This window comes from Pelmatolapia mariae, linkage group LG7 (assembly GCF_036321145.2).
Source record: "Pelmatolapia mariae isolate MD_Pm_ZW linkage group LG7, Pm_UMD_F_2, whole genome shotgun sequence".
In the NCBI taxonomy this organism is placed as follows: Eukaryota; Metazoa; Chordata; class Actinopteri; order Cichliformes; family Cichlidae; genus Pelmatolapia; species Pelmatolapia mariae.
In genome coordinates, this window is record NC_086233.1 from 4,696,537 (window position 1) to 4,710,465 (window position 13,929).

The 13,929-nt window shown below is 40.3% G+C and overlaps 1 protein-coding gene across 6 annotated transcripts in view; it reads left to right on the plus strand.

Moving 5' to 3' along the window:
• The first annotated feature begins 701 nt into the window (after positions 1 to 701).
• Positions 702 to 13,929, plus strand: part of smpd3 (sphingomyelin phosphodiesterase 3) — a 120,524-nt gene continuing 107,296 nt past the window's right edge. Inside the window, exons 1-4 of one of the 6 annotated variants that reach the window (XM_063477621.1) lie at positions 702 to 916; positions 2,792 to 2,866; positions 9,915 to 10,023; positions 12,415 to 12,484. The gene's annotated coding sequence lies outside the window, so the exon portion shown is untranslated. Of the gene's footprint in view, positions 917 to 2,750; positions 2,867 to 9,914; positions 10,024 to 12,414; positions 12,485 to 13,929 lie in introns of all 6 variants that reach the window. The other 5 variants (XM_063477623.1, XM_063477620.1, XM_063477624.1 and 2 more) reach the window with 5 other exon arrangements.

Consider the following 13,929-nt stretch of genomic DNA (forward strand, 5'->3'; position numbering starts at 1 on the left):
CTACTGCTGCTACTACTACTGATATTACAAAGAATGACAAATATATCAATATTTTCTACATTGTACGAAGCACTTTATGATTTTAAGCATTGCATCTGCGCACAAAGAGTGTTTATGAAATGACATGCATTGTTCACATAAATTAAAAAGTAGTAATATTTTCCGTTAATTGTTACATTTTTTATATTACAAGGTTTAAAAATGCAAACACTTGGCATAAAATCTAACCGTTCCTGTCCCTGGAAGTTTCCATGTCTTAGCTTAAGCATAAGGAAATGGCATCACTTATGGAGTAGCTTTTGAAAGAATGCTGAGCAGAGTTTTCCACAGGCAGGTCTGTATTACAGCACATACATGATGTCTCAGGAGTATTAATCCCTCCAGCACCCCCTCTCCTCCCATCAGCATTAGTACCAAGGTTCTGCTTCTATCCTGGGATCAGCAAATGCTGTCTCCATTATTGTTGTTAATAGGGACTGTAGTAGGACTAGATGACACTCTAGTCCTACTATTAAACTTTAAAAAGTTGAATAAGTAACAACGGTGACATTTTATTAATGAAGAGTATGGAGCTTCAGAATAGACAGGTGGAGTACAGTAAGACTATGAGAAGTTAATCAGATTATAGTAGCACTGCACTGGATTATTGTGTGAATGAAGACAGCTGTAGTGTGTATGCCCACGACTGTGAGTGTGTTCCAGTTCAATTCACAACAACAACGACAACAGGGCCTTTTGTACTGGATGATAAAGACTCTGCAATATTAGAGAAAGAACCCCAAAGAGCAGAGGATCCCATATCATACCTTAAACACTTGGCAATGGTAGGAAGGAAGAACTGTTTTTTTTTACAGGAAGAGACGTGCAGGAGAAGGAAGCTCAAGGAGGGGAGGCCATCTGCTGCAAGTGGTTGATGGTAAGGGAAAAGGGAAGTTTCAAATGTTCAACTTAAAGTTTTTTTTGAGCCTGGTACAAAAGACAGTTTTCAGAATCACAATACTTTGTGATCTGAGAGGATTTGCACTACATAGCTAGTTTCCCCCCTTATCAGCAAATTTGCTCTTGATGGCCAAACAAGAATGTAAGCATGAATAGCAAACTTCAGTATCAAGCAGGCCAGTCTAGTTGTGAAGGCATCATTTGTTTGGTCATTTTAATGGCTACTCACAGCAAAGCAGTTTGTTGCTTCTCCAATACCAGTAAAAAACAAACAAACCCAACTTAAATCTGAGCTCTGCTGTGACTTGTTCAGGTTGTACTGATAGCAAACTTTACAGTTTCTTCCCATCCAGTGGTTTTGTCAGCCAAATGTAAGCAGGGGCCCTTTGGCTGTGTGAAACTTTAATTAACCAAAAAGATATTTCTTCTGCCTCAAAAGAGACTCTGCCTTCAAGTATTATTTGTGAAGCAAAAATATCCAGTCTGCCAGAAGCTGAGGAGTGAAAACAGAGCTGCACACACTGTACCAAAAGAGGATCACGAAAATGAGTTTTCCTCTTCACCAGCTCAACATCCTGCCTTTGCTATTGTTGCTGTGTGTGCACAGTAATATATTCTGAAAGAAATGTGTAATCTTAACAAATTTCCCCGCAAGGAACAAACTGACCAAGACCTGATGTTAGCTTTGCAAGCTTTTATATGCTTACATATACTATATAACGTGGAGGCGGTCATCTGTAGTAATAACTGTGGATGTGATTGAAATGTGAGAAACACTAGACACTCCAATGTGAGGAGTGCGTGATGTGTGAAGAAGCAGTGGACAATACATGAGGGAGGAAAGAGAAATGTATTGCTTCCATGTGTTGGACAAAACACAGTGAATCACTTCAGGTTGGTGCTGTTCTGCACTATTTGTCAAGCTTATTTGCAGACAGAGTAAAGCTGGTTTGTTCCAACACCAATGATGGAAGCAACTAGAGCTGCATTGCTCCATATTATATATTATATTAATAAGATAATGATGTGATGTGTAAAAGGGGCTGTTGGTGGTGCAGGTCACCACTAACAGCCCTTTTTACTTTTTTTTGCTTTAGACTTGGTCCTTTGGACTTGCATCCCAGAAAGAAAAACTTAGTAGTCCATAACTTAAAATGGTAGTAAATAACCCGAATAGCTAAAAGATTAAAGGTGACAGAGCAGGTAGATTTATCTAAAGCTGATAAGAACCAAAGCGGAGCTAAAAACAGTGAATTGGTCTTGATTTAAATTGTTAGCCAAAAACACAAGTAAATGCTGTTCCACATTTGTTTTTGCTTGTGCATAACAAGTAAGGTCAAACATCCATTTTCTTCTGCTTATCCAATTCAGGGGGGCTGGAGGCAATCACAGCTGCCATTGGGCACCATAGCTGCCAAGTTAGGTGATAAATAAATCAAAATAATGTTTATATCTTACTGCGTTACCCCAAATTTTGTCGCTCCATTTATAAAATAAAGTTTTTCATTACAATCTGCTTCACTAGAACAACCCAGTTCTTGAGGTTTCGCCAAATTCCATTCTAACCCCTGAGTTTAGCCCAGTGTTTTGTCATGCAGGAGTTTGTGAACCTGTAAAGAAGTTTAAATTTTAAATCTCTGCCCAATAGTTTGCTAATAAAATACATTCATACAAATCAATTCCACTTTATTCCCTCATCCTGTTGGTATCAGAGACTTTATTTTCTTTGAGATACAGTTGTGAATCACTTGAGTACATAACCCGTTTGAGCATAATGACTGGCAGTTTATGGATTGAATTCATTCCCATAGTAATATGATATGCTGAGAGCAAACTCCTTGTGATACTCCAGATGGGTGGAACTGAGGAACAAAAATGAAAGAAGCGGAGAAGCAGCGCCAGTGCAGACATCAGGCACCAGTAGAAGGTCAGCAGAAATGTCCTCCCCTCTAATTTCAGAGGGTAGGAGAGTAATTACACACCAATTTTACCTCTACCTCCTCCCTCAATGCATGCAACTCCTCCCAGCCTCCCTCTTCTGCCTTCTTCCCTTCACCCCAACCCATCCTTATCCTTCTCGTATTGCCTCCTTACCCACACTGTACCTTCCTGTATATCAAAGATAGATACAGTCCTGTGAAAATAACGTTTTCACAGGACCCTGTACAGTCCTGTGAAAACCTAAGTGCATGCTTGTAGAACCACCATTAGCAGCAATAACCTGAAGTAAATGTTTTCTGTTTGACTTTATCAGTTCTTCACATCATAGTGGGGGAAGTTTGTCCCACTATTCTTTACAACATTGCTTCAGTTCATTGAGATTTGTGGGCATTGTTTATGAACAGCTTTCAACCACAGCACTTCAGTAGGGTGGAAATCTGGACTATGGCTCTGAAATTTCAACACCTTGATTCTTTTGTCTTTCAGTACAGCTTTAGCTGTTGTACAAATTTTAAAGAGGGTAAATTGTTTGGGAGGATTTGAGTTTATACATTTACTTATTATGGGCAACGTTCCAGTCCACACCCCATACCAGTTGGTGGCGGTAATGCACCACTCGGTTGTTTGTCAACTGCCAATAAAACTTAGAAGAAGAAGACGCAGTTGATCGTCTCCGTGTGAAGTAAGGGACGCAGTCTGTAATGTTTTTTAAGTTAACATCAGCTGTGTGGAGCTTAGTTCAAGTACAAATCTGCCGCTACATAGTTCACGGTAACTGAATGGTCTGTCTCTCTTCCACTGTTGTACAAATGGCCTCACATTTGACTCTTGAACACTTCAGGTTATAGAGGAATTCATGGTCATTCACTGACTGCAAGCTGCCCAGGTCCTGTGGCTGCAAAACAGGACCAAACCAGTAGGTCTATATTAGCCTGCTGACAGTTAGCATGAAGCGTATGAACTGATATGTTATGTTTAGTTTTCACTACATGTGGTGCTATGCATCGGTCTTGTTGGTCCAATTTGGCATTGTTCCAGAAGTCTTGTGATATGTTCAGATCACCCGGGTGGTCAAACAAAAACAAGACGAGGAACATGAATGAGCGGAGAAAATTTTGTGACTATTTCACAAATGTTCCTGAGACTGCTTCTTGTAACACTGAGTTCTTTGTAATGATTACCTCAAAGTGGGTAGCCAGCTAGTAACATTCCTAGCACTAGTGAATCAAAATAGCCCACAAAGAGACCAACCATGCTGGGCGATTATTTTTTATTTTGGTACCTAGAAAAGCCCAGACCATATCTAGTTTTGAGATATCAAAATTAAATATAAAGACTCAAACTCCAAGTTTAGGGTGTTTTTTGTTTTGTTTTGTTTTTTAAATCACGTTATTATATCGCTTACGTCAATTTTGGCATTACTTCGAAGCTTAAATTTAGACTATTGTGAAAAAACAACATTTACAAACAAAGCTCCTAACCCTAATCTTAAATCGGTTAACCAGTTACATGGTGCATGTTCAGATGCTAAGACTCCCTGAGGGGAATCAAAAAGGAGAAAGCAGGAACTTGATGGAAAAGTTGGCCACCTATTATCTTACAGTGGCACAGCCAGATGTTTGCTCCTGCTAAAAATGTTCTGAGACTTTTGTGCTGGTCCTGTTAAACTAAAACCACAAAGGTGCCGGCCTTGATGAGAAATGGAGATATAAAAAGTGGTGTGGGAGTAGAGCTGCGATGGGTGGAACCATCCTCGCAGCTATATAAAGCGGTCTAATGACAAGGCATCCGAGAGTTTGAAGATATAAATATGTTTCTTAAAGAGCTGTTCAGTCCACCACCCTGTCCTGAAATGACAGGGTGGATGGAAAGGGAGTGTGGGTGGGAGTGTGGGTGGGAGTGTGTGTTTGTGTGTTTCAGAGCCAGTTAATTCACACACTGGGTGGACAGTTTTACTGTTGAACTTGTTCTTTGCTCCACATTGTACTACTGTGTCACAGATGTTTCTCATGTTGAACACCCATTAAACACACACACGATCCCATACTGTATAATTGCACTTGATTTATGTTCAGAATGTGTTGTCTTACATGTCTTGTAAGGAGCTACAGTAGTCTCAAACACTGAGTTTAGCCCATAAGTCAAAGCCAGCATTTCTGCTGACCAAATGCTGGCCCTGATGTTGGTCTTATGTTGACACAAGACTGGGCAGGGCTTGCAGTAAATTGGTAAAATAACATACACCACATTTAGACAGAGGAGCCGTTTTACTGAGACACAAGAATTCCCATTTATTTATTTATTTACCTTGGTGTGACAGAACTTCCTTCAGCAAACATTTTTTTTGTGTTTATATTCTTGAATTTTGCAGATTCATAAATGTGCAGTCTTTTTCACTCTTTACCAGAAACTATTTGCCTGTTGGCGCAAATATTTCTGTTCATTTTGTATGGTCACATTCACCCCTGCTTTCAGTCTGCTTCTCCTGATTTTCCTCCATACTTCAGACTTACATTATCTTGAAACTGTATCAGTGATGCTGAAGGTAAGCATCTTACTGCAATGATGACATTTAGCAGATTCACATTAGCATTTCCATTTGTAGTTTTAACATTTGTAGTTTTAACATTTGTAGTTTTGACATTTGTTATCCACAATGACACAATTTCTACCAATTACAGTGAGGGGACGATCGTGGCTCAAGAGTTGACAGTTCATCTTGTAATTGTAAGGTTGCCGGTTCGAGCCCCGGCTCCGACAGTCTCGGTCGTTGTGTCCTTGGGCAAGACACTTCATCCGTTGCCTACTGGTGGTGGTCAGAGGGCCCGGTGGCGCCAGTGTTCGTCAGCCTTGCCTCTGTCAATGCGCCCCAGGGTGGCTGTGGCTACAATGTAGCTTGCCATCACCAGTGTGTGAATGAGTGAATGACTGAATGTAGTGTAAAGCGCTTTGGGGTCCATAGGGACTAAGTAAAGCGCTATACAAGTACAGGCCATTTACCATTTGCATCATTGCTAGTGGCCTTCTCCTACTCCAGAGGATTTCTGCAGCATGAATAGCTATTTCAGCTGTTCGAGGTTTAAAAAGTAAATAAATAAATAAATACATTTTTATTTATATACCACCTTTCAAGACAGAATCACAAAGTGCTGCACATAAGATTACAAGTCATAAAAAGATTTAAAAAGAGAAAATAAAACAGGCAAAAAATTAACCAAAAGCAGTTTTAAAAAGGTGAGTTTTGAGTTGTTTTTTAAAAACAGCTACTGAGTCCACAGTTCTTAATGCTTGGGGGAGAGAGTTCCACAGTCTAGGGGCCACAGTGGCAAAAGCTCTATCACCCTTAGTCCTCCTCTTAGTATTTTTTATAGCAAGTAAGCCCTGATCAGATGACCTCAAAGACCTGCTAGGGACATAGGGCTGTAGCAGATCAAAGATGTAGGCAGGTGCCAGTCCGTGCACAGCTCTGTAGGTCAAGACCAGGATCTTAAAATCGACTCTAAATTTAACAACGGTGTTGTTATCTCAGTTATCTCAGTTGTTGACAAAATCCTCCAAGTACTTGGAGGATTTTGTCAAAAGCCTAGCTGCAGCGTTTTGCACAACCTGCAGACGATCCAGAGAACCTTTGCTTAGACACATAAACAGCGAATTACAATAATCCAAGCGTGACGAAATAAATGCATGTATAGCAATCTCCAGTTCAGAGTGAGATAAAATCGGGCTTAGCCTAGCCACATTTCTTAAATGATAAAAACAAGACCGAACCAGAGAATTGACATGCCCATCCAATGTGAGACTCGAGTCAAAGGTGACACCTAAATTCCTGATAGAGGATTTAACATAGAGTGAGAGAGGACCAAGGGCTTTCCCTATCTGCGATAGAAATCTATCAGGGGCGCATACGAGGACTTCGGTTTTCCCCTCGTTGTGTTGGAGGAAATTTGCAGCCATCCAACATTTGATCAAATCTAAGCAATCATTCAGACGCTGAAGCTTAGATAAATCCTCGGGCATAAAAGAAACGTACAACTGAATATCATCAGCATAACAATGATAAGAAATGTCCTCAAAAGAGCCCATTATATGCTGGAGGGGGAGAAGATAAATTAAAAACAATAAAGGCCCCAAAACTGACCCTTGAGGGACACCATAAGTAAGGGAGGTAGAGGATGACCTAAAATCGGAGACTGCCACAGAAAAGGATCGATGATGGAGATAAGAGGAGAACCACTCTAATGCAGTTCCAGATACACCAACCCATTTTTTCAGCCTTTCAATGAGGATGTGATGGTCAACTGTGTCGAAAGCTGATGTGAGATCCAACATGAGTAGAACAGAGCATTTTCCTGCATCATTATCCATCAAGATATCACTTGAGACCCTAAGAAGAGCTGTCTCCGTGGAGTGAAATTGACGAAAACCGGACTGAAACTTATCGTAAATGCCATGTTTATCTAGAGCTGCCATAAGCAGCTTAGCCACAACCTTTTCTAGAAGCTTAGCGATTAACGGTAATTTAGAGATGGGTCTGTAGCTGCTCCAAAGAGAGGGGTCAAGCTGAGGTTTTTTTAAAAGTGGGAGAATAGCAGCGTTTTTAAAATAAACCGGAACTATACCAGATCCCAGTGAAGAGTTGATTAAAGTGAGCACACATGGGCCAATAGACTGGAAGACATTTTTGAATAATGATGCAGGTATAATGTCAAGTGAGCAGGAGGATGCTTTCACTGAATTCACTAATTTCACTAGCTCAGGTAGTGAAACCGGAGAGAAAGTATCCAAGACAATGGGCCGGGATGGGGTAGAGACTGAGATAACAGGTGCTGAGTATGTAAAACTCATTCTCACATTATGAATTTTTGCAAGCAGAAAAGAGAGAAAATTTTCACAGTCCTCGTTAGAAAAAATAGGGGCCGCAGGCAGAGCAGGAGTAACAATGTCACTAATAGTGTTGAATAGCACCTTAGGATTGCCTCTGCTCTTTGTAACCAAGTGTGAGAAATGGGCAGCCCTCGCATCTCTGATCGCATTATTAAAAGAAGCTAAAAGGTCCTTAAGATAGAGGAGGTGAACATTTAGATGAGTTTTCCTCCACCTGCGCTCCGCTTTACGACAATCACGTTTTAGACAATGAATACTGTCATTTAGCCAAGGAGAAGATTTGGAGGCAGAAACACTCCTCGTCTTAACCGGACAGATTTCATCTAAAATAAAACGGCAATAATTATTAAAAAGACTGGTTGAGAAATCAACACCATTTTGAGGAGATAGCTGTAAGTTAAAAGCATCCACAATTTTCTCTGCTGTGGAGGAGTTTAAGATGCGAGAGCTAACCATCCGTCTGACAGGGGACAAAGGCTCATTAAAAGACAAGTTAAAAACAATAACATAGTTATCAGAAATAAAAATGTCCTCAGAGCAAATAAAATCAATATTCAAACCGAAAGAAAAAACAAGGTCCAGTGTGTGGCCTTTGCTGTGTGTAGGACCGGACACATGCTGAGTCAAATGAAAAGAATCCATAATGCTCATAAAGTCTCTGGTGAATGGGTCCGAGTCATCATCAACGTGAATGTTAAAGTCCCCAACTATAAGCACCCTAGACAGCTTCACAGTAGCGGATAAGAAGTCGCTGAGCTCCGATAAAAATAACCTGTTATATCCAGGTGGACGATACACCACAGCACAGTAGAAAGGATCCTTGTTACCAATTTTAAGCAGCTGCAGCTCAAACGAGCGAAAAAGTCCAGTTTTCACGGAGCGGCAGGAGAAACGGTCCTGGAAAGCCACGGCAAGCCCACCACCCCGACCAGACAACCGAGGCTGGGTAATAAAAGTATAGCCATCCGGGCAGAGTTCAATAAGTGACGAGTAGTCTACATCCCGCTGCCAGGTCTCAGTCAGGAATAAAAAATCGAGTTTTTTAGATAACAGAGCAGAGCCAAACACAGGCGCCATCATACTGGAAGTTAATGTATTTTGAAAATCTACTATTCGGGAATTCAGGATGATCATCATTTATAAAGATGTCTTTGGAACTTATACAAAAGGCAACTAAACACAAATTATTAAGCTCTTAAGTAAGGTTTAAATGAATCAAAGCTAGAATACTGTTCACAGACTGTTGATTAAACAAAGTGTGGCATCGCTTTGACATCTGTTTGTTTTAACCAGATGTGACCATATTTGGTGATTTTAAGGTACTTCTGATTTTGCTCCACCGAAGGTTCTCTACACTCTGTAAATGTGGTGCTATGGATCGTTCTTGTCTGTCCAGTTTTACATTCTTCCAGATGTCTTGTGATTTGTTTGGATCACCCAGGTCGTTCAAAATAAATAAATAAATAAATAAAAAGGACCAGGAACATGAATGAGCAGAGAAAAGTTGGGGACTATTTCACAAATGTCCCTGAGACTGTTCCTTGTGATGATTAACTCAAAGTGGTTAGCTAGCTAGTAACATTCCTAGCACTAGCGAATCAAAATAGCCCGCGAGGAGACCAACCATGCTGGGCGATTATTTGGGCAGTTATTTTGATACCTAGAAAAGCCTACACCAGCCTTTTGATATCTAATTTTGAGATATCAAAATTAAGTATTATTATTAATGTTATTGGAGTTCCTGGCACACACTGCTTGAGGGTAATACATGTAGCAGCTGTGCTAGTAATTAAAATCCTCTTAATCGTTGTATTCAGGTATTTTCAGTCCCACTGTGACAGTTATATATAAACTTAAGCTCTTCTCCATTCAGTCTGCTTTTACAAAAATTTGTGAAAGAATAGATCATTATAGAGAGCTCACTGAAGTCGAGTTTGGTAATAGGATGTCACTGGTACAATGTTAGTTTGTGAAATTTCTTTCCTCGATATTCCATGATCATATGTAAGTAGTGATATTTCAAAATGAAAATGTTTAGAAACCACAGCCATTCAGACACTAAGTGGCAGGCCGCGCAAAGTTACAGACCGTAGTGCTGAGGCACACAGTGCACAAGAGTTGTGAACACTCTGCTGACTCATTAACTGCAGCGCTCCAGCAGGAGAAAGAAGGAGGAACTGTCATGGAGGACCAAGCCCCTGCATGGGCTGTATCATTGCAAAGTGGGGAGACTGTGCTTCAGGTGTTACCCATCAGCAGGTCAGTGGACTGATCTCCTGTCCCTGTATCCTTGGGAAAGATACCAAACCAGCTGCCCCCAATGTATCCATTGGAGTGTGAGTGTGTATATGAATTAATGTAAGATATCAAATACTGAATCCGACCAGTGGCTAGAAAAGGCCAGCTGGAGGAGCTGATCATGGCAGCATAAGATCACAAGACCAGATCAGTAAATCTGTGTAAAGGTGAAAGAAGTCCAGCACATAGTAACAGGATATAAGAATAAAGTTGGGGCCACATACTGTATACTGAAAAGCTCATCCAAGTACCTGGCACAGTGTACAAGAACATCTCTGCCACACACAGACTAGAAGTCCCCAAGTCCTGATGGGAGACACCAGCAAAGGCTACAGGCTAAGTTCCTGCAGCACTCCAAGGTTAAAACAGACAAGCACCTGCTGAAGAAACCGCACAAGCTTTTTGGTGGTTGACAAAAAGCAGAAGAGGGCAGTTTTATAGATGTAGCAATCCCAGAGGAAAGAAACATCAGAAGCACAAGAAAATCGAGACATACCAGAGGCTGAAGGAACAACTGGAGCATAATTTAAAGTCCACAGTGGTAAACAACAGAGGAGCTAAAACCCTGAAGCTGGAAGAGTGGCTCCAGGAAACATAATAATCACCATATTATTGGTATTAGATAATATACAGTAATATACAATATTATGTCATGGTATGTAATCATTTAGTATCTTATTATAACAAAACCATATTGCAGTCATTTGTGGTTGTCTGGTGGGCTGGAAGTGGGCATTTAAAGGTCACACCATTTCCAAAACTGGGAATGGCTGACAGACAGTTTGATAGCACTGTGTGATGCAAAAAACAGTGTATAAAGCACAGATAATTAGGCAGATGAGAAACCATTAACAATGTAGTAAATATGCAGTATAATCAGCATTCAAAATACTGCCAGCATCCATTGCCAAAGGCTTTTCAAACCAGCGAGGGTCAGTTATGCATGATAAGCTAAAGCAGGCAGAAGAGTGAAAGCACTTAGGGAGTGGATCAGCTCAAAGCCTCTTTAATCTTATAATCTTTAATAGAGTAGCTCTTGTTAGCTGGTTTTAGCCCTAGAGGAAAACGCCACGCTGCCCCTGCTCCTTTCTGCCTATTACAATCACTCCAACATGCATCGACAGTCAGTTGACAGCAGTGATCACACATGTGCACTTTACACAAAATGATGCGCTAGGCTGACAGAAAAAGCCAAATATCAGCCAACAACCTCCAGCTGGATTCCTCATCAAAAATGAATTGTGTTGGACTTAATTAAACCATTTAGGCGACTAACGCAGAGAAGATGTTTCTCTTGTTTCTGTCGTGTCTCATGACCGTCAATCCCCGGCTCTGCTTTCTAATAAGAAAACAGTTAAACACAATCCAATCCTATCCAATCAAATTACAGTCATCATTTGGTCCTATTAGATGTCTGCAGCACCCCCGAGGTCAGCGGCATATCATTGCTCTCATTGATGAGGACATCTATCAGCCAATAGCTAGTCTGTGGTAATCGGTGAAGATGATTACCACAGACGCATTGTTCATTCACAGATTTAGTCTGAGTGAGACAGACTGTGAGAGGGTCTTTATAATTAATTCTTTGTGGTTAAACGAGTAAAAATGCCAACCTATATGTTTATTATTATTGTTATTATTATTATTATTATTATTATTATTATTATTATTATTATTCATGGTAATAGCAACAGTATTATTATGGATGAAGAGCACATGCCACTTTCTTTTGTTTTTCTATGTGTAGCACTAAATCTTTAAATCAATTCAATTTTAGTTTTTTATTCCATTCATTCTCAAATTACATGATCTTAGACAAGCTTTTGCAGTCTTTAGCTGCACTTTTCTAACTGTTTGAACCCCCCAGTTCATACATATGATCAGACAATATGTGAAGTGAAGACCTGATTGAATTAAAGTAAGCAGGAAGCGTGATGGTGTCGGGCTGGGCAATATGTAAAGATTAGAGCTGTTTAGAGAAGTAACTTCAGGTCAACCTGTGGGTTTTCACAGTTACAAAGGTGGTTCAATTCTTAACTAAATACATCACCATGGTAACCTGTACTACAGAAGTAACCTGTTCCAGGGCAGGTGATGTTCTAGATAAGGTATTAACAAAACCACCACTTACTTAGTTTCTGGTTAAAGCATTCCTGTAGTTTTTAGAGACACACAACAATTGTACTTCTTCCTTGTTTTTCTCCATTATGGGTTTGAGCAACTTAAAAACTTTTAAAATTAAACCAAAGCCTTATGTTTGTTGACCTTATATGACATTTGCCAGTATGCCTACTTACTGGTCTGAAACACTATATATCTTATTTTATATATTATTGTCTCTCTTACTCTCAGACCGAAGAAAACCAACAGGACTGGACCTAAAACAAAGTGGCTGAAACTGTCTTACACACCATGAACACATGTAAGTTAATTGGACTGAGTACTCACGAACTGTCCTCATAGAACTGACAACTCTATTATCTTGCACAGCTTAGTGTAGCACTTTGCACTGTTTAGATTGCAGTGGTGCATGAATGTGCGGTTAAAATATCACAAGTCATTGAAGTCCTTTGACTGATCATTAAGACTAGAAAAGCACTATGTAAATAAATACAATGCATGTCCAGTCAAAGTGCATAAAGTTCACATTTATGCATCATTTAAAAAACATTACAGTAGCTTCATTCACCCGTCTCCTCCCTGGTGCCAGGAATGAAAAACCTGTATTACCTGTATTACGTGTAAATCTTTTCATATTTTTCTAATAATATAGTTTAATCTGATATAAATTATACCACTTTTCTGCTAGCAGACGTGCTTGTGGATTGTTTTTATGCCGCCGACTCTGCCGCTTTCATGTGAACTGGCCATTGGGAAAGTCTTTGTTGACTTACTGAGTTGATAACCACCTTTGTGCGATCGCTCAGTCTGATTGCTGATGTTAGGTTCAGAGAAGCCAGATCTGGAAACGATTACCTGAGTAGGTTGAACTTGCTTTGTAGTGCAGACCACAGCCTAAATATAAAATTTCCTAATGAAAGTGTGTGTTTGAGCACCTCAAATTTTAAAAGTCTCTGTATGTATGTATGTAAACCTTTGTAGTGTCCTCTGAAGTGAAGGAAAAACAGCTGCTCGTGTGTGTAGTCGAGTTTGTGTATAAGAGGATCAACGGGCCTCATTAAGGAGAGCAGCCAGCAGCCGGGCACTGACAGCAGCTTTGTGGACCAAATGACTGCCTGGAGAGATAAGAGCACATCAGGTAGACAGACTTCACCGAGACAAACTCCTGCGTAACGGCAGCTCAGGCTTTTCTGCCGACAAACACACTTCTGTTCTTAACAGCTGAGAGCTGATGTAAGTCTGAACTGCTGAAATGGTGCTGAGGGGATAACTGCCTTTCATTCCTGCTGAGTTGGAGCTTAGTATGCTGAGAGGTGCAAAGGAGCATCACATTTTTATTGACCTGTTGCTCGAAAATTCTGAAATCATCCATCAAATCCTCTTACTCTCGACACAGAGTCAGAATTTCATGGCAGCCCAATTGACTTTTAGCTAAAGCTGAAGCATTGTAACGGTGGGAAAACGTGACATCGGAGTTTATTATCGGTCTTGCCATCAAACTGTATTTCCACTGCAGGTTTCTAAACACTCTAAAACATTTGAATACTTGTAATGAAAGAGATCTTGAGATGATGAAATATTACATTGGCTTACAGAAGGCATTTGAACAGAAGCTAGTGAGGACTCACAGTTTTGCTTTAGGTCGTAACTGGAGGAGAATATGAAAGCTCCCAAAGACTTAGGCCAAAGTTTCTCAATAGAAGAAGGGGAAATGGAAAGAAGGGCAGAACAAATGATGGAGTGAAG